The following is a 15639-nucleotide window of genomic DNA, read 5'->3' as shown; positions in this document are numbered from 1 at the left end:
ACCGACCAGTCTGCTCTGCACCGGCCGTTAGGTGAGTATTATAAACATCCGGTGACAAGTTCCCTTTAAATATCGTAAGCTGGAGATCGGATGATACTACCTGTCAGAGGTGGTGCTTTATGTGAGAACACTGAATAGGGGTATTGTTAGAGCCCCTGGATCTTGGTGTAGTTTCTCATTGTCATTTCAGTAGAAAAGCTTTAGTTGTCATTATACCTGTAATGGGGGCTCTGGGTTTCACTATTATTATTATTTTTTTTAATCCAATTAGTTTTTATTGAAAACACGGCAGATACAAAATCATACATGGTAATTTAAGAGAACAATTGTCAACTGCCCGCACATGAGGGCTCCATACATTAATATACTCCGAGACAATCCAGTTACAATTCCTCTGCCTTACACTTTAACCACACAACAACATGGGGAGGGAGGAGAGGGGAGGAAAGATGGGGACTTCATTCAAGTAAGGGGGAACAAGAACAAAGGGGGAGGGGAAGAAGGTAGGGTTGGGGGGGAAGTGGAGGGGGGGGGGTTAGTAGGGGTACAGGGTTAGATGCCTGCCTGCATTACCAACCCCAGTCCACCAGCCGGGGCCATCAACTCCTCCTAGATTTCTCTCATAAACTGCTGCCTCAGTCAGGGTCTCAATGCTTTAGCCCCCTGGCTAGCCGAGCCAGGGCTATAATTCCATCGGCTCTATCTCAACTAGGTGCTCTTTGCCCGGGGAATAGTCGTGTAATAGGTGTTGCATGGCTGGATGACAGCCAGGGTTCCCATATTGTAAGAATTCTAGTTTTTTGTTTTAGGGAGTGGGCAAGGCAGTATTCATATTGGCATTGTTGGTCGATCCTACTATATAACTCGGCTCCAGAGGGAGCTTCAGTGGCCTTCCACGAATGGCTCAGACACTGTCTGGCAGCTATTAGAATTTGCACAATCAGTCCCCTAAAATTCTGCGGGTACGAGTCTATGCCCAAATTCAGAACTGCCAGCCCTGGGTTGGGGTTGGTGTGCACACCTGTTATTTCACTAATGAGTCTGAAAACTGCTATCCAAAAAGGTTGGACCCTCGGACAGTGCCACCAACAGTGTCCCAGTGATCCCCTCTGGAGGCAGCCCTTCCAACAGAGCGGTGAGTAGTTGGGAATGTAATGCACCAATTTTGCCGGCGTATGGTACCAACGTAGATGCACCTTTTTCAGCTGTTCCAAATGGTTAATGCATTTTGAGGATCTTTGCACCCACTGCGTCGCAGTATGCCACGCCGAGGGGGAGGTGTTAATGCCTAAATCTGATTCCCATTTAGTCATGTATGGGAGCTTTTGCTCGTCAGAGGGGTTGTTCAACCATTTGTAGGTTAAAGAGATTCCCGGTTGCCTCATTAGTTTTTTAAACAATAGTGCCTTAACAGTGGGTAAGGTCGGGTTTGATCCCGGGGGGAATTTTGTGCTTAGAAAATGGCGAATCTGCAGGTGTTGATAAAAACACCCCTTTAGGGAGGGGTGCTCCCGAAGTATATCGTTGAATGGCCTAATCTCTGCACCATCGTAAAAGTCTGCCAAAACTCCAAAACCCGCTGCTTCCCATCTACTCAAATTTGTATATGGAATGTGAGATTCTATTGCTCTGAGTGAAATTTCTGACAGCGGGACCTGGATCTTAGGGATCATCTCACTGCGCCATATGGCTATCGATGCTGTCATAGTAGGGAGACACAGGGTGGACCTAGTACGTTTTAGATATTCCACCTCCATCAGTTTCCTCGTCGAACCCTGGTCTGTCAGAGAGTTCTCAAGTTGAACCCACCTATGGGAGCTCTCCGTGTTCCACCATTCTTTGAGTGATTCTATAAGAGAAGCTTTATAATAGGCCATCACATTAGGCGTACCCAGACCTCCCATTCCATATGGCAGATGCATAATCTTACTAGCAACTCTAGCTCTTTTATTACCCCAAATAAACTTATTGGTCATCGACTGCAGTTTTATCAAATATCTATATGGAATTTTAAGAGGGAGACACCTAAACATATACAGCAGCTTAGGAAGGAACGTCATCTTAAAGGATTGAATTCTCGCCATCCAAGATAGCGACAACTTCTCATACCTGCCTAGAGCCTGACCCAAGTTTTTGAGTAGGTGATCGAGATTGGATCTGATGAGGGAATGGGTTGGTGTCAAACGGATACCTAGATAAGGGATACTGTCTTCGCACCACTGGAAAGGAAAAGCTGCCTCCAAAATCCTTCTGGACCTTGCGGGTATATTAAATGGTAGTACTAAGGACTTAGTGGCATTCAATTTGTAATAAGACACCTCAGAAAAGGTCAACAGGGTGGACATCACTGCTGGAAAGGAATATTCAAGGTTAGTACATGATATTATTACATCATCCGCATATAGACCCAATTTATGTTCATGCTCCCCTACCCTTATACCAGTTATGTTCGGGTTCACCCTAATTGCCTCCGCCAGAGGTTCCACCACCAGAGCAAAAACAATAGGGGACAGCGGGCACCCCTGGCGGGTGCCATTGGTTATAGAAAATTTTAATGAGCGAAAACCCGAGGCTAGAACTGAAGCATTTGGGTGAGAGTACAAGGCCAAAACAGATGACTTAATTCTTCCTTCAAAACCAAATTTCATAAGCACTCTTTCCAGATATCCCCAGTGCACCCTATCAAAGGCCTTTTCGGCGTCGAGTGACAAGAATACACCAGGGACACCTGACTTCTCCATCAACCCAATTAAATCCAGCATCCGCCTGGTGCCATCTTTGGATTGCCTGCCCGCCACAAAACCCACCTGATCCGGGGCTACCAAGGAGGGGATTATTTTATGGAGTCTGGTGGCTACCATTTTTGAGTAAATTTTTAAATCACAGTTGAGCAATGAAATTGGTCTGAAATTCCCAGGGGTATCTGCCGTTTTCCCCGGTTTGGGTAGTGTAGTGATAACTGCTTCTAGGTTCTCTGAGGAAATAGTCCCGGCCATTTGCCACAAATTAAAGGTCTTTAGTAAAAAAGGGGCTAGAATAGAGGCAAATTGCTGATAATATTCATAGGGAAGCCCATCCGGGCCTGGGGCTGAGTTTCGTTTAGAAGCTCTAATGGTGTCCAAAATTTCCTGTATAGGTAAAGGGAAGATTTAAAGATTCTAATTGCCGGTCTGAGACCCGAGGCAATTCCAGACCGTCCAAAAACTCCTGAATTTTTTCCGGTGTTGGCTGAGGGGTTTGCGGGTCATCCCTTAAATTGTACAGGGCAGCATAATACTTGGCAAAGGCGTCTGCTATCCCATTAGGGTGACTTATAAGTGATCCGTCGGGGCCCTTCAAAAATTCAATTTTAGATTTAATTTCCCGTTTTTTTGTTCTTCTAGCTAGTAAGGTGCTGGCTCTATCCCCCATCGCATAAAAAATTGATTTACTCTTTTTAAGATTATGTTCATATCTATACAACAGGAGGGATCGCAGTTGAAACCTGCAAGTAAGAATTTCCTTGGACAGTGTAGACGACGGGGAGGCCTTGTTAATAGTTTCTAAGTGTTGAATATGGGCTATAATTTCTTTAATTTCTGCTTCTCTTTGCTTTTTCAAGAATGATGCAGTTTTTAAAAACTGCCCTCTAATAACTGATGTGTGCAGCCCATAAGGTCTCGTCAGAGACCTCCCCATTGTCATTATGTCCAAAGTATTCCAACAGGCCTGCCACAACCTCCTCCTGAACGTTCTTTTGGTTCAGTAAACTAGTATTAAGTCTCCACTGAGGCACCATAAATCCACTAGTAGAGTCCTGTACAACCAAAGTTATCGGAGCATGATCCGACCATGTTATCAGACCCACTTCAGCACCCGTACACTTGTGAACAGTCTTACTATCCGTCAGGAAGAAGTCGATCCTGCTGTACGACCGATGCCTTGGGGAAAAGAAAGTATAGTCCCTTTCCGATGCATGAAGGTATCTCCATATGTCATGTAGATGAAACTCCGCGACCAACTGTTTCAGTTCCTTTCCTGACTTAGCGGACCCCGCCGAGCAGTCCATAGATCGGAAAACTGGAGTGTTAAAGTCACCGCAGATTATCTCTGACCCCTGTGCGGTGCTCCTAAACATCTGGAAAAATTTCCGGGCAAATGTTAGTTGAGATGAGTTTGGAGCGTAAATCGATGCCAAGGCATACAAAAGCCCATTCAGGAGGCACTTTAGAATAATATATCTCCTGTCTGCACCATAGGTTACATCAATCATTTTGAAAGCCACAGAGTTTTTAATCAGGATAGCCACTCCTCCTTTTTTTTTTTTTTAGAGTCATTTGCAAAGAACATATGTGGAAATCTTGGATGTAGTAGCCTTTTATTGTCATCAGTAAGAAGGTGAGTTTCTTGAATACATGCTATATCACATTTGGATGCTATAACTTCTCTCCACAGCATGGATCTTTTTGCAGGAGAATTGAGACCCTTCACATTGAGAGACAGAAACTTAATACTCATGGTGGATCCCATAAAGGACGATGTTTCCAGGCAGGCCGACTGAGAGGCATAGGGCAGGCAGAGGCAGGCAAGGAGGACCAGTTAGGGATGGTGCACAGGTGGAGGGAAAAAACAACAAAAAAAAAAAAAGAACACTTCGGCTTCATCCTTTCCGGACAGCTGGGAAGTACTTGCTCGCCATAGGCGAGAACAACAGAGGGCTTAAGTGACATCACAGGTCACATGAGAGCTACACACGCCTGCGGCTGGCGAGACTCCCTCAAGCTGGTTCCCACTCAGGATTGATCTTTTTCTTCTGAGCATCCCCCTGCTCCCGGCGTGAGTCTAAGTGCATTGTAAGGGGTAATCCCCAGGACTCAAGTAGTTTGCTCAGTTGAGGAGGGGACTGGCATACATGTGTTTTAGAATCCCTGAAGATAATCAATTTCACCGGGAATCCCCATTTATAGTGTATGTCATGCTCCCTCAGGATTCTGGAGAACTGGGAAAATTCTCTTCTTTTTGCCAGAGTTGCAGCAGACAGGTCCGGGAACACCTTTAAATCATTAAATTCATCTGGGAGGATAGGGTTATCCCTCAGTATCTGGAGCACTGCTTCCTTTGTTTTATAAAAATGCAGTCGTGCCAGCGTGTCCCTGGGCAGAGTGGGGTCGATACCTTTAGGTTTAGGGATTCTATCCACTATGAGATCTCTTTCTGTGTGTTCTGGGAGCAGTAGTTGTAGAAACTTGTGAAAGAAATCTGGCAGCTCTTTATCAGCTACTGACACAGGAATGCCCCTAATTTTAAGATTGTTCCTTCTGGATCTGTCTTCCAGATCCCCAAGCTTGTTTTTCAGTATTCCCACCTCCTCCTCTAGTGCTGTGTTAGCATCAATCAGATCATTGTGTGACTGAGCAAGTTCGGCCATTTTAGACTCCACATGGTCTAGGGTTTCACTATTATGAGCTGTCTCAGAGCTGAACGTGGCTCTCAAGGTTGGGGACCACTGCTCTACATTATGCGGCTGTCAGATGAGATAGCAAAAACCTGGTGACAGATACCCTTTAAGTTTTTTTTTTTTTATCAAGTTGTATCCAGCATTGCAAGAAAAGTGACCAAAACAGTCATTCACCTTTTTGGATACTTCACTCCCTTGTTACGAGACATTGCCAAGTGGACTTTTCTGGGACCAAGATACTGATCAGTGGGGGCTCCAATAACCAGCATCCTCACCGATCACAAATACCTGGTGCCGCGGATGAACAAATGTTTATTCTTTCTTAAAATAGTGGTCGATATCTAGATTGGCTTATAACGAACATGCGCGGGGCTTTTATGCAGTATATTGTGAATTTCAGCCGCTGCTCCTTTTTGTTGGTCGTTCAGCTCGTGCATATATTCGCCCTAAGATTAATTATTGGTACCGGAGATATTGCCATCTCTAGTTACATTTTCTTAGTGTATACGCTGTAGCACTTTGTAGATGCTGAGGGATGGTGCTAAAGTGCTTCTAGTTACGCTATACAGTTGGATCGTTTATGGAAGAGCAACTATTTTTTTTTCTTAAAAGGGGTTGTCCACTACCTATGAGAAGCTTAAAAATTGGTCCAGGGCAGAGCTGGAAAAAATAAAAATAAAAAACACATTTGCAAAACAGATCCCCTACAGCGCCCCTGTACTGCTGTGGGGTCCCCCAGCAGGCTCCGAGTTTCCTGATTTGAAGATATCAGGTGACTGCTGCAGCCAATCAGTGGCCACTGATTGGCTGCAGTGGTCACCTGAAATTCCCAACCAGAACAAGAAGCCAGACATCGCCTGCAATATGGAGGAGTTGTGAGGGTCTTGTAGAATAATGTGTCTTCTTCTTTTGCACTGCAATGATTTTAAAATGACTGAGTAGTTCAGAACGCTTTTTAACCTTTAAATTACACGTATATTGTTAAAGGAAATAGAAAAATTATTAAAGGGAATCTGTCAGTAGGTTTTTTCTACCTCATCTGAGAGCACCATAACAAAGGTGCAGAGACCCCGATTCCAGCGATGTGTCACTTACTGAGCTGTTTGATGTCATTTTGATAAAATACATGTTTTCTCTGCTGCAGATCTAGCAGTTATACAGAGCTCATGAATATGCTGGACTACCTAGCAGCTGGCCAAGTAGTCCTCTAATTATAATCTCCTGTTGATTAAACAGTGATTATATCAAAACTACACTAAGCAGCTCAGTAAGTGACATCGCTGGAATCAGGATCTCTGCCTCTATGTTATGCTGCTCTCAGATTAAGTGGCAAAAATCTGGTCACAGATTCTCTTTAAAGAGTAGCTACATGTCTGGTAATTTAGCTGATATTTTAATGTCTGAGTAATGAGAATCCTTCACCCATTGCTCAAAAATTCGATGAGAATCATGTGCTCAAAAGAGCGGAGCGCAAAAAAGAGCGCAGAAAGAGCGGAGTCCATGTAGAATAGTATCTCTACTCAAGCTTTCCATGGTAGGGGAGAGTCTGATATGCTAAGGTAGAGCGTTCCAGAGTATGGGGGAGGCACGGGAGAAATCTTATACGCGATTTTGGGAAGAGGAGATAAGAGAGGAGTAAATAAGGAGATCTTGTGAGGATCTGAGGTTGCGTGCAGGTAGGTACCGGGAGACTAAGTCACAGATGTAAGGAGGAGACAGGTTGTGGATGGCTTCGTATGTCATGGTTAATGTTTTGAACTGGAGTCGTTGGGCGATGGGAAGCCAGTGAAGGGATTGGCAGAGTGGCGAGGCTAGGGAATAGCGAGGGGAGAGGTGGATTAAGCGGGCCGCAGAGTTTAGGATAAATTGGCGGGGTGCAAGAGTGTTGGAGGGGAGGCCAGAGAGCAGGAGGTTGCAGTAGTCGAGGCGGGAGATGATGAGGGCATGCACTAATGTTTTTGCTGGTTCTTGGTTAAGGAAAGCACGGATCCAGGAGATATTTTTGAGTTGTTGTCTGCATGAGGTGAAGAGGGCTTGGATGTGTGGCTTGAAGGATAGAGCAGAGTCGAGGGTTACTCCAAGGCAACGAGCTTGTGAGACTAGGGAGAGTGAGCAACCATCAAGTTTGATGGAAAGGCTTGTTGGAGGAGATGAGTGAGGAGGAGGAAAGATAATGAACTCTGTTTTGTCCATGTTAAGCTTTAGGAATCGTGCAGAGAAGGATGAAATAGCAGACAGACATTGTGGAATTTTGGTTAGTAGAGGGGTAATGTCAGGTCCAGAGAGGTAGATCTGTGTGTCATCGGCATAGAGATGATACTGAAAGCCGTGGAACTCTATGAGCTGTCCCAGGCCGAAGGTGTAGATGGAGAACAGCAAGGGTCCAAGAACTGAGCCTTGGTGGACACCGACAGATAGGGGGTGAGATGAGGAAGTGGTGTGAGAATGGGAGACGCTGAAAGTTCGGTCGGTTAGGTATGAGGATATCCAAGATAGGGTCAAGTCTGTGATGCCCAGAGATGAGAGAATCTGTAGTAGGAGGGAATGGTCTACTGTGTCGAAGGCAGAGGACAGGTCCAGGAGGAGGAGGACAGAGTAGTGTCGCTTGGCTTTGGCGGTTAGTAGATCATTGGTGACTTTGGTTAGGGCAGTTTCTGTAGAGTGATGCGGTCGGAAGCCAGATTGTAGCCGGTCAAATAGGGTGCAGGAGAAGTATGAGGACAATTCAAGATGGACATGCTGTTCTAGTAGTTTTGAGGCATAGGGGAGAAGGGATATGGGGCGATAGTTTGACACAGAGGATGGGTCAAGGGAGGGCTTTTTGAGGATGGGTGTAATTGAGGCATGTTTAAAGCATGAGGGAAATACACCACTTGTTAGTGATAGGCTGAAGAGATGGGTTAGGGCTAGGATGAGATGCGATGGGAGCGGGTCAAGTGCACAGGTGGTTAGATGTGATCTTGAGAGTAGACTGGAAAGATTGTTTTCTGTCATGGTTGAGAAGCTGAATTTGGAGGAAGAAGGCTGAGTAGCTATGATAAGGGGCTGTGGCGATTGTGGGCCAAAGCTTGCTCTGATGATGTCAATCTTTTGCTTGAAGAAAGAGGCAAAGTCTTCAGCTGAGATGAGAGGAGAGGGAGGTGGTGCTGGAGGACGGAGGAGAGAATTGAAAGTGTTGAATAGCTGTTTAGGGTTGTGAGAGAGAGAAGATAAGAGGGATGAGAAGTAGGTTTGTTTTTTAGCAGTGAGTGTGGACTTTAAGGTGGTGAGGGACTCAATTTTGAATAAAGTGCTCAGTGGAATGAGACTTCTTCCATCTGCGCTCAGCAATTCTGGAAGCCTGTCTCAGTTGTTTAGTCTGACTCGTGTGCCAGGGTTACATGTTGATTGTGCGGGTTTTGGTGTGTGTGAGGGGGCAGCTGATTCGAGAGCTGCAGAGAGAGGGATATGGAGCGATAGTTGACACAGAGGATTGGTCAAGGGTGTGCTTTTTGAGGATGGATGTAATGGAGGCATGTTTAAAGCATGAAGGGAATACACCACTTGTTAGTGATAGGTTGAAGAGATGGGTTAGGGCTGGAATGAGGACTGTGGATGAAAATCCGGCTGGTTGGTTCCCTTTAAAATGACCAGTTTGAACAATAGAACATCATGGTAGGCCCAGCTTCATATCGCTTACAACACTCCAACCAAGCTGAATAACCACATTATTATATAACCAAGTAACATGACCTTCCATCCATATGGCAAAGTGGATTATTTTTGACCTGCAGAGCCTTTGGCACATTGACCTATTCACCTTATTTTTAAATGCACCAAACATTGCAGAATTAATAAAAGAAAAAAACACTTGTTGGTATTCACAAAAAAGGATCTAATATATTGTAGGTCGTACTTCAATCATGTTGCTATCTAGTGAATGTAAAAATCTGATAAATCCAACCTGAGATCCGTGGAGGGCTAAAGCTGCAGATGGCACTTCTAACAGGCTTGTTAATTTTCCATTGTGCAATGTTGTTGCAAAGCTTAAACCTCAAGTAAGATTACAAAAAGTAATTTGGTAAATGTTTAGGGATTTAGATTATTGGGAGTCAGCTACACCTTCCATACAGAAAATTGCATTTTCTCCGTCTCGTCTCACGTCTGCATCTGGTTGTATATTTCTCCTCGCTGCATTGTGGAAATGAAGTTTACAGAACATATTGCACGCAGAGTAGCTTCCATGGCGGTATATTCAGTACAGGAGCTAATTAATTTTATCTTTGTTCACTCCGTGATTAGGCCTCATGGTAGGCCAAGCTTAACTGTGCGGAAAAACCCCAGAGATAAGATCGTTTCATCAATATGCTAGCTGACTCATGGGCACCGGTCCCCAGGCACAGACATCTTCCCACTGAGAGCTTCCAAAAGAAAAACCATTTGCACCTTTTACACATCAATCAGTCTCTGCCCGGGCTGGAACATTCAGAGCATGTAACAGACTATGGAAATCAAGCCTTCAAACAGCCATACCAACCCTGCCAAGGGCTTACATGCTGGTCCTCCTGGCTCTTGGCATAGTAAAAGCAGAGCGTCAGCTGATTGTACAGATGTGATCAGAATCGCTATTTTACAGATGCATCTAATACCAGAAAATCATGGAAAAATTGAGAACTCAATGCTTTATATGTGCACAGAAAGTCCAGGCTGTAGGCCGAAAAAGCTTTTTAAAGGGTTTTGATTAAGATCTAAAGTTATCCGCTATCTGGACCATAGATGATAGATCCACAGTATCCCCCCACCATGCTAAACGCTCTCCATACCGTGTCCCCATTTCAAGCTGCCCCCTCTCCAGATTTATACTGTGCCCTTTTTTCACACTATGTCCTCATCCTCCCACCACATTGTCCTCTACAAACTGTACCCCAACTCACACTGTACTCCTACACAGTATGAGAACCATCATAGCTGCCCATACACTATAATATCCACAACAATCCCTTCTATACACTATATCAACCACAGCTCCCTCATGTAGTATAGGTTCACTACATCCCTCCATTTGATGTGATAGCCCCCCTAGCCACTAATACAGTATAATAGCCCCACAATGCCTTATATACAGTATATCCCTCACAGCACCGCACGCAGTAAGATATCCACCACATTCCGCAATATACAGTATAATGTCCTGCACAGTATACAGTATGGTTAACAGACCTCAACAGCACCCAATACAGTATGGTCCACCTCTTGCTATGTCCCCACAGCCAGCCCCTATTGTAATGTCCCCATAGCCAGCTCCTCTTGTAATGTTCCCAAAGCCTTCCCCTTATGCTCCCACAGCCAGCCCCTTCTTCTAATGTCCCCATAACCACCACCCTCTTGTAATGTACCCATAACCTGCCCACTATGTCCACACAGCCAGCGCAGCGTCAGAGGATGGGGCGTCCTTACATGCTAAGGGGGCCGACTAGCCAAGGGAACTAACACCCTTGCGACTAGTTGCTGCCCTCATTAGCATATGATAAAAGATCTTTAGAAATACCTTTTCTAAAGATCCCTTTACTAGATACAGGGACGGTTAGTCAGGGTTTACCAATATGCACCGAGAACTGCTCGTGGCTCTGGGTACATAATGCACCCGATAGGTTCCCTTTAAAAGAAAAAAAGGTTCAGAACTAAAAGATTTTAGAGCGTTCTAGGAATATAAGGCGTTTTGTCTCATTTTGTATCTTCCCCAAAACATTTATTAATAAGGTAAGGCATTTATTAAAATAAATTGTATATTGGTAAAGTATTGCCCATAGCCGGCTTATTACAGCTTTCACCTCGTCATGCACCATATAAATATCCTCACAAATGCATTTAGCGCGTTTTTAAGTAATGCAATAAAACCTAATAAAATAATAAACAGACAAAACAATCCTGACAACTCTTATAATTAAAGTGTCTCTGTCTGGTGTATGTTGGAGGGTGATGGCATTCAGGATCAGGGATCTTTGGTTTTCTAGGCTCTGATTCTGTAGGAAAGCCATTTCTCCGGATTAGCCCCAATGACTGACAAGGGTCCAATCCCTGTGCACATCCGAGGCAGAAAGCAGGGGGTCAGCCTCGGATTTCTGCCGCAGGATCCAGTAATAAAATACTCGCGGGATTTGCCATAGGCAGTTCTGTGACATGTGAACACCGAGCCTTACAGATTTACAGACTAAACCGTGTGCGCCGGTCCTGCTCGCGACTCTCATATTTATTGATCGTGCTCTGACAAGATGAAATGTGACAAGGCAACAAGACCGGGGGAAAAAAATGTCTTCTAGATCAACCATTACCTATAATTAATACTAAATAAAATAGATGTCCAAATAGCGGGAACTTTTTTGTATTATTATTATATTATTTCCATTCAAGAAAACCTGTCATGTGATTGATGCTAAAAGAACAGCATGCAGCACAAATCTCTAGTCCGGCTGTGCATTTGCAGCCAGGTATGTTTTGCTCTGAAAATTACTGCATTTCAGACAAAACATACTTTGAAAAGCCGGCCGGGGGCTACGCGTCACAGATGAGGTCAAAGAGCAGCTAGAAGCCACCGGAGACCAGCCTTGGACAAGCCAACCATGACCACATGCTAGCCAATCGACGGCCATTTTAATGGCCTGTGTAAACAAGCCGCCCGCACATCCACATACCTAGAATGATCGATAACACGATTGTTCTGAGCAGTTAAAACATTCTCGGCAGCATATAACCTGTTTACACATTGCAATGTGCTGCTGAGAACAATTATTTCTTTCAAGCTCGCTTACCCAATGACTGCTTTGTGCGCTATTTGGGTTATCGCCCATCTGTTCAAACGAGCTGATCGGGAAATTCTACGAATGCTTGTTCCTGATTATTGGCTTCTCTAAATGTGATAAATGAAGAAGGTGATCCAGCTGAGTGATCAGGTGATTTATTCAGTGCAGTTCAGACAATGCATCAAGACGTTGTTAACGCGTTTCTGGCTTAACGCCCTTAATCATAACCAAATGTGCCCAGGATCAGACTGCCGACTGGTAAATCGGTGGATTCTCTGGTGGGCCCTGACAACACACTGTTGCCGCCTGATTATTGCAGATCTGAGCTGACAACAGAATGGACTGTCACTGTGCAGATCGCACAGAGCACAGCGCAGGGATGGACACAGCAGGGAAACATCAGGGACAGAGCAACCCCTGAAACGAACAGCAATCATGATGCTTCATTTCAGGGAGGGAGCAGGGGGGCTGTGACCGTGACCACAGAATTTGCCCCCTGCTCTGATGATGTTTGAGTGTCCCAGCATGCACTGGTATTCTTAAACAAAACGTCATCACAAAGGAAATTTGGAAAAAATAGAATAGCACTTAGATAATATAGTTAAGGAACAGTAGGGAATTTTTAATACAGGTATATCAGAAAATCGCTTAGATTACGGTACTAAATAGATAAGGGTTTAAATGAAAATTTAGTTTGACTTTGGACCACCACTTTAATAAAAGTAAATCATTAAAGAGTCTGTCAGCATGTTTTTGCTATGTAAGCTGAAGCCAGCATGCTGTAAGTGTACCGCCCCGTGCTCGGCGGCAGCCGAGCCGCTCAGATCCGGACCTTCTGTGGGTGGCTCAAGGGTCTCCGGACCCGGGGGTCCTGCAGTCACTCCAACTGAAAAAGGGGGATTTGTGGTATGGGGACGTAGGTGTATGGCCGGAGCCGTGTTTTGAGTTCGTGACGCCACTCACGGGATGTGGTGAAGGTGGACACCAACGCTGCAGTTACGGGGCACCCGGGGGAGATGGTATGCAGCAAGTTGTTAACCCCTCCATGGGCAGGGATGGTGGCCCCGGGACCCGTTGGGGGGTGTTTTGGCGGTGCAGGGAGATGGGCGGCCGGAGGGCACTGGTGTACTCACTATTAGAATGAAACACTCGAGTCTCTGGTAAACCAAGATGATGGTGGTTGGTGCCCGCAGCCGGCTGCAGTTCAGCTTCCCCACCCGGTTGGTGGTCTCTGCCTTTCTCCTGCACCTGTTTGAGACGTTGGACTACCTGCGCTTGCAGCGTCAGGAGTCCGATCCCCAGCTTGTGGATGTCGGAAGAGCCCGTTTGCTCACAGACGCTGCCCGTGGGATCTATGAGCCGTGGCTGCTTATCCCCCTCGTTGGGCTGTTGTCTTCTATGAGGGACTTTGGGTGGGAAAGGACCTCAAGTCCAGACCGCAATCAGTTAATTAACTCAGTCCAGTAGTTTCTAGAACTCGTTTCAGGGTCTGAGTACCCCCTCTTGTGCTCCGGTTTCCGAGTCGGTTCCACCGAGCCGTATTCCCGACTCCTGCAGACAGAGGCCTCCGTATGCCTCCTAGCCAGAGGTACCAGGGCTCCTACCCTGGCACCTGTCAGACAGTTGCAGACCTGACACACAGGCCTGACCTCCTCCACTGAACTCTCAAATTGCACTCCTCACTCATCTGACTACTTTTCCTGCCTCAGGCTCTCTGAACCCCTTGGTGGGCGTGGCCAACCGCCTGGCTCCGCCCCTGGTGCGTCCATCTAGCCCTGAGGGAGGTGACTAGGGTTTAATGTGGTTGTTGGCTGGTGTTACCTAGTGAGGGGACTGGTGTTGTGCGGGGCTCTATCTGTGACTACCTGGCTTGTCCAGGGCGTCACATAAGGGTTAACACAAATTTCAAGCATTGCCTGTTTGTCACAGTCCAATCTTTTGTTTATTTGCTAGGTTTCTCTAAGCAGCAGGACCCTTATTACAGGACTAAAAACTCACAAGCAGTCCGGCACACCCCCTCCTCTGACTGACACCTCACTGTCATTGTCCAATCTCTATAGAGAGCCTGGTGTGGGATACATGACTAAACCTAAAGATTCAAATTGTGTCAGAATGCCAGCATAATAATAATAATAATAATAATAATAATTTATTCATTTATATAGCGCTTTTAATTCCACAGCACTTTACATACATTGGCAACACTGTCCCCATTGGGGCTCACAATCTAGAGTCCCTATCTGTATGTCTTTGGAGTGTGGGAGGAAACCGGAGAACCCGGAGGAAACCCAAGCAAACACTGTGAGAACATACAAACTCCTTGCAGATGGTGTCCTTGGTGGTATTTGAACCCAGGACCCCAGCGCTGCAAGACTGCAGTGCTAACCACTGAGCCACCACAAGACTGCAGTGCTAACCACTGAGCCAACGTGCCGCCTTTTAACAAATACTCCAGCCCGTGCACTGAAATTTAGAGTGGCCCATACAGGCAGTTGTACTGGTGGGCTCTAGGCACCCCAGGGCGATTCTGAATGTGCCATACGTTTCTCGCATGGGCAGAAATTGGAGCATTGTGCGAATATTGGGTAACATACAATCTCTATGGCAATGGTGGTCTTTGTCCAAAACAAATCCTGGACACGAGCTGCCAACTCCCTCGTCACTCCCCACTGAAGATAGATGCAGGTCCCATTTTGTGAAACCATTATCTATTACCACTCCAATGTTTTATTTTTCAGTGCTGGAGTGGCACTTTAAATTTAAGTCCCTGGCCCACTGCCTTATACTCACCATCCATCAGTTTCATCCTTTTTCGGTGCTGCTCCAGTCACACGGCTTCATCTTGTGCCTGTAACGTTTGACTGGCCAGAAGTCACAAGTTATGTCACAAGCTCCTAATGCAAGTCTATGAGAGCCAGAATAAGGCTCCCAAAGACTTGTATTGAGTTCTGAGCTCCAATGCCTTTAAGAAACACTGGAGCTGCGGGAAGGTCACAAATTACAGGCGATCAACTGGAGTAGCAGTGGAAACAGATGGAGATGGCAGCAGGCGAGTATAAGCAGGGGACTTATATTTAAAGGGTTATTCCCATCTCCAAGATCCTATCATAATATGTAGTAGTAGTAGTAGTAGTAATAATAATAATAATAATAATAAAAATAATAGCAAATCCCTCCAATCAGAAATTTAATATAGTTCTCCTGATTTATTATGTCGCTCACCTCATGTGCAGGGTGTTGCAGTACCTTAGGTATCCATGGTCAAGACTACACATAGTCACAATTAAGTATCCATGGTTATCACCACTAGCAACTAACTAAGGTCCTGCAATGCCCTGCACATGAGGTAAGACATGGTTATATCAGGAGAATTATACTACATTTCTAATTGGAGGTATTTCCTATTATTACACCTACTACATA

The 15639-nt window shown here is 45.4% G+C and overlaps 1 long non-coding RNA gene across 1 annotated transcript in view; it reads right to left on the bottom strand.

Moving 5' to 3' along the window:
* The window catches only part of LOC142284273 (uncharacterized), a 90060-nt gene that overhangs the window by 10252 nt on the left and 64169 nt on the right, over positions 1-15639 (bottom strand). The window lies entirely within an intron of this gene.

The sequence above is a fragment of the Anomaloglossus baeobatrachus genome, chromosome 2, assembly GCF_048569485.1.
Source record: "Anomaloglossus baeobatrachus isolate aAnoBae1 chromosome 2, aAnoBae1.hap1, whole genome shotgun sequence".
Classification (NCBI taxonomy): Eukaryota; Metazoa; Chordata; class Amphibia; order Anura; family Aromobatidae; genus Anomaloglossus; species Anomaloglossus baeobatrachus.
The sequence above is the reverse complement of the archived record's forward strand: the minus strand, read 5'-3'. Positions and strand labels throughout refer to the sequence as shown.